Source organism: Mya arenaria, chromosome 12 (assembly GCF_026914265.1).
Source record: "Mya arenaria isolate MELC-2E11 chromosome 12, ASM2691426v1".
NCBI classification, from domain to species: Eukaryota; Metazoa; Mollusca; class Bivalvia; order Myida; family Myidae; genus Mya; species Mya arenaria.
The window spans coordinates 57,923,858-57,929,496 of record NC_069133.1 but is presented as its reverse complement, the minus strand read 5'-3'; positions in this window follow the sequence as shown (position 1 = coordinate 57,929,496).

The window sequence follows — 5,639 nt, the reverse complement described above, 5'->3', positions numbered from 1 at the left end:
GTTTGCTCATAAACTGTTTCTATGTTATAGGCATTATTGCCTGAATGCATTAAAAGTTGTTGTTGTTGTTGTATTAACGTCAAAGGATGCAAACGCGAACGCAGTTTAGAAAAGAATGCCATTTATCGAAAACCAGTGTAACCGTTTTTTATTCAGCATTGTCATTGAAAAAAAACAAAAAAAAAACGAAGTGTCAAATTTGTACATTGTGTTTCATTATATTGTGTACACTCTTCAATATATTTCGAGAATATTACTTAGGTATTTGTGTAGTTGACAACATATAGTTTTTATACTTTCTTCGGGTTATGGCTCTACTTAGAACAACACGTATTAAAGCGGTTAAAACATGGCATAGCAAGGCCGTTGCGTGATAATTGGCCCTCGTGCTCACAACATCCATTGACTACGCCTCGGGCTGTGGCAGCTATCATGCAATGCTCCGGCTTCGCTATGCAATAACCTCTAACAAACACCGATGGTGCTTGCAGATGAATGCCATATACTGACGCATGTGCCGTTTAACAATTAAAGCGGTCATTAAGAATAATCCCCGATACGAACAAATATTACAATAAGAGGAACACACGGAGCAATGGGAAATAACATGCCATACAGTGGAACTTATTAAACTGCCCGCCATACAGTGGAACTTATTAAACTGCCCGTTCTTAATGGAATCCAACCAAAGTCATGATACCAGGCCTTATATTTACTCACGTATTTGATACTGGCAGATAAAGGCCTTCTGTTCAGACCAAGTAATGATACCAGGTCTTATATTTACTCACGTGCTTGATACTGGCAGATAAAGGCCCTCTGTTCAGACCAAGTAATGATACCAGGCCTTATATTTACTCACGTATTTGATACTGGCAGATAAAGGCCCTCTGTTCAGACCAAGTAATGATACCAGATCTTATATTTACTCACGTATTTGATACTGGCAGATAAAGGCCCTCTGTTCAGACCAAGTAATGATACCAGGTCTTATATTTACTCACGTATTTGATACTGGCAGATAAAGGCCCTCTGTTCAGACCAAGTCATGATACCAGGTCTTATATTTACTCACGTGCTTGATACTGGCAGATAAAGGCCCTCTGTTCAGACCAAGTCATGATACCAGGTCTTATATTTACTCACGTGCTTGATACTGGCAGATAAAGGCCCTCTGTTCAGACCAAGTCATGATACCAGGTCTTATATTTACTCACGTTTTTGATACTGGCAGATAAAAGCCCTCTTTTCAGTACAAGTCTTCTCATCTCCTGTGTGATCCGCTCTCTTCATCTTTATACACATTTCTTCTCTCTTGAAATAAAATTTTGAGTTAAAATGGTGTTGTTGATCAAACATGGGCATTGGTGGCACATAAATCAATATGGTATACACAGTATCTTGTATTAGTTTGATGTATGGAAGAGGCGCGAATGCCTGATATTTTATTTGTTCATACATTGTGCATGCGGTACGTTGTGTATTTGTTCGATGTCTTCAATGAACATGAATGTTTTAACTTATTCATGCATGTTATCATTTGAATAAATGCATAATGTCCTATACCGTCAACGGGAACCAAGGCAATGTTTTATGTGTACATATATGCTGTCTTATGCGTACGTGAATGTTGTCTTAGGCGTACGTGAATGCTGTCTCAGGCGTACGTGAATGCTGTCTTAGGCGTACATATATGCTGTCTTAGGCGTAAGTGTTTATTGTCTTAGGCGTACGTGTATGTTGTCTTAGGCGTACGTGAATGCTGTCTTAGGTGTACGTGTATGTTGTCTTAGGCGTACATATATGCTGTCTTAGGCGTACGTGAATGCTGTCTTAGGCGTACGTGTATATATTTTTGGACGTACGTGTATGTTGTCTTAGGCGTACGTGTATGTTGTCTTAGGCGTACATATATGCTGTCTTAGGCGTACGTGAAAGCTGTCTTAGGCGTTCGTGAATATTGTTTTGGACGTACGTGTATGTTGTCTTAGGCGTTCGTGTATGTTGTCTTAGGCGTACGTGTAGGATGTCTTATGCGTACGTGAATGCTATCTCAGGCGTAGGTGAATGCTGTCTCAGGCGTACGTGAATGCTGTCCTAGGCGTACGTGTATATTGTTTTGGACGTACGTGTATGTTGTCTTAGGCGTACGTGTATGTTGTCTTAGGCGTACGTGTTTGTTGTTTTTGTATGTTGTCTTTGGCGTACGTGTACGCTGTCTTTCGCGTACGTGTATGTTGTCACATGCGTATGTGTATAATGTCTTATGCGTATGTGTATGCTGTCTTGGGTGTACGTGTACGCTGTCTTACGCGTACGTGTATGCTGTCTTGGGTGTACGTGTATGCTGTCTCAGGTGTACGTGTATGTTGTCTTAGGCGTACGTGTATGTTATCTAAGGCATGCGTGTATTCTGACATATGCCCAAGTTTATGCTGTATTTAGGGTATGAAACCACTGGGGGTGTATATCACATACCCTCCTAGTTACTAACGGTGTAACGAATATATCTCACCGAGTACCTTTAATAATAAGATTATATTAAGATATTAATAAGATTATATTAAGATATAATGTATTTATCATAAAAATATTCAATGACGCTTAAACATTGTCTCAATATTATATTTTAAGAAATACAAAACGTTTATGTAATCAAGTTTATTTGGAATAAATACAACAACAATGTAAATATAGAAATAACATTGTTTGACAGCATATATATTTTCTCAGCAAGGTTACATTAAATTATAACTGTACAAGAAAGATGTATCACTTGGCACTTGTTGTGCTTGTAAACCGTTTTCAGTCGCCATTTTGTAACCATTGACAAATGTAAACAGTCGGTTACACACAACAGATTGCTTGAATAAGATGTATATTCAATAACGTACATGAGTTAGCTCCCCTACAGTGAAAAGAAAAGCCGAGAGAGAAGTTACACATTTTTCGGCCGCCATTTTGTTTTGTCTTTTGCGGAGTATGAAAGTTACAGGGGTGGTATGAAACGTGCTGGAAATTACAGGGGGGGGGGGGGGTAGGGGTTATACACGTCGTGCACGTGACCGCTCTAGGTCAAGTCGTGTTTGCTGTCTTAGGCGTACGTGTATGCTGTCTTTGGCGTACGTGTTTGCTGTCATATGCGTACGTGTATGTTGTCATATGCGTACGTGTATGCTGCCTAAGCCGTACGTGTATGCTGTCGTCGGCGTACGTGTATGCTGTCTTACGCATGCAAGTAGTATGTCATAGGCGTACGTGTATGCTGTCTTACGCATGCACGTATTATGTCGTAGACGTACGCGTTTGTTGTTTTGTGCGTACGTGTATGCTGTCTTACGCATGCACGTATTATGTCGTAGACGTACGCGTATGTTGTTTTGTGCGTACGTGTATGCTGTCTTACGCATGCACGTATTATGTCGTAGACGTACGCGTATGTTGTTTTGTGCGTACGTGTATGCTGTCTTACGCATGCACGTATTATGTCATAGGCGTACGTCTATGTTGTTTTGTGTGAACCAGGATGCTGTCTTAGGTGTACATGTATGATGTTTGATGTGTGTGTGTTTGCTGTCTAAGGTGTACGTGTTTGGTGTATTAGACGTACAAGTGTGCTGTCATATGCGTACGTGTTTGGTGTATTAGGCGTACATGTGTGCTGTCATAAGCGTACGTGTTTGGTGTATTAGGCGTACATGTGTGCTGTCATTTGTGCACATGTTTGGTGTATTAGGTTTACATGTGTGCTGTCATATGCGTACGTGTAAGGTGTATTAGGCATACATGTGTGCTGTCATATGCGTACGTGTATGATGTATAAGGCGTACATGTGTGCTGTCATTTGTGTACATGCTGGATGTCTTATGCGTTTTTGTATGATGTCTTATTTGTACATGCATCCTGTTTTATGTGTACATGTATGTTTCATATGTGTATATGTATGTTGTCGTATGTGTCAATGTGAGACGAAGTATGTGTACATGGATGATGTCGTATGTGTCAATGTGAGATGTAGCGTGTGTACATGGATGCTGTCGTATGTGTCAATGTGTGATGTAGTATGTGTACATGGATGCTGTCGTATGTGTCAGTGTGTGATGTAGTATGTGTACATGGATGCTGTCGTATGTGTCAATGTGAAATGTAGCGTGTGTACATGGATGATGTCGTATGTGTCAATGTGAGATGTAGTATGTGTACATGGATGATGTCGTATGTGTCAATGTGAGATGTAGTATGTGTACATGGATGATGTCGTATGTGTCAATGTGAGATGTAGTAGGTGAACATGGATGCTGTCGTATGTGTCAATGTGAGATGTAGTATGTGTACATGGATGATGTCGTATGTGTCAATGTGAGATGTAGTAGGTGTACATGGATGCTGTCGTATGTGTCAATGTGAGATGTAGTATGTGTTGTGTACATGGATGATGTCGTATGTGTCAATGTGAGATGTAGCGTGTGTACATGGATGCTGTCGTATGTGTCAATGTGTGATGTAGTATGTGTACATGGATGCTGTCGTATGTGTCAATGTGAGATGTAGTATGTGTACATGGATGTTGTCGTATGTGTCAATGTGAGATGTAGTATGTTAACATGGATGCTGTCGTATGTGTCAATGTGAGATGTAGTATGTGTACATGGATGCTGTCGTATGTGTCAATGTGTGATGTAGTATGTGTACATGGATGCTGTCGTATGTGTCAATGTGAGATGTAGCGTATGTACATGGATGATGTCGTATGTGTCAATGTGAGATGTAGCGTGTGTACATGGATGCTGTCGTATGTGTCAATGTGTGATGTAGTATGTGTACATGGATGCTGTCGTATGTGTCAATGTGTGATGTAGTATGTGTACATGGATGCTGTCGTATGTGTCAATGTGAGATGAAGTATGTGTACCTGGATGCTGTCGTAGTGTCAATGTGTGATGTAGTATGTGTACATGGATGATGTCGTATGTGTCAATGTGAGATGTAGCGTGTGTACATGAATGCTGTCGTATGTGTCAATGTGTGATGTAGTATGTGTACATGGATGATGTCGTATGTGTCAATGTGAGATGTAGTATGTGTACATGGATGCTGTCGTAGTGCCAATGTGTGATGTAGTATGTGTACCTGGATGCTGTCGTATGTGTACATGCACAATATGGTGTGTGTACATGAATAATTATAATGATATTAAAATAATAATGAATCAATTATTAAATAACAGGGGGAATTGTCGACATGCAGAATACCATTCAAATTGTTAAACAAAAAGGTGACCTCTAGTTTATCAAGATATAAGATTTAAACAATTTTCTTTACTTATGAAATTAACTTAAATGTGACATATAGTTATGAAGCTGCTCCTCACTTTTCATAATATGTTGGTAGCTCCATCGAGTTCGAACTCTGTTTAGGGCAAAAACTTCCGACGTGCACCGACGTAAAATTTTACAGGAAATGAGCAGCGCATTTTGCTTCTTCTTACTTTATTTGACCAAAAAGGTTATTTTGTTGGTTAACTCATCAAATATGTTATGCCAATATTGTTTATGAAAACGTTCCTGTTAAAACAAAGCACTAGTTTTAAAACAAAAAAATCGTATGTATATTTTTGGTGCCCCGTTTTTACAAAGAAT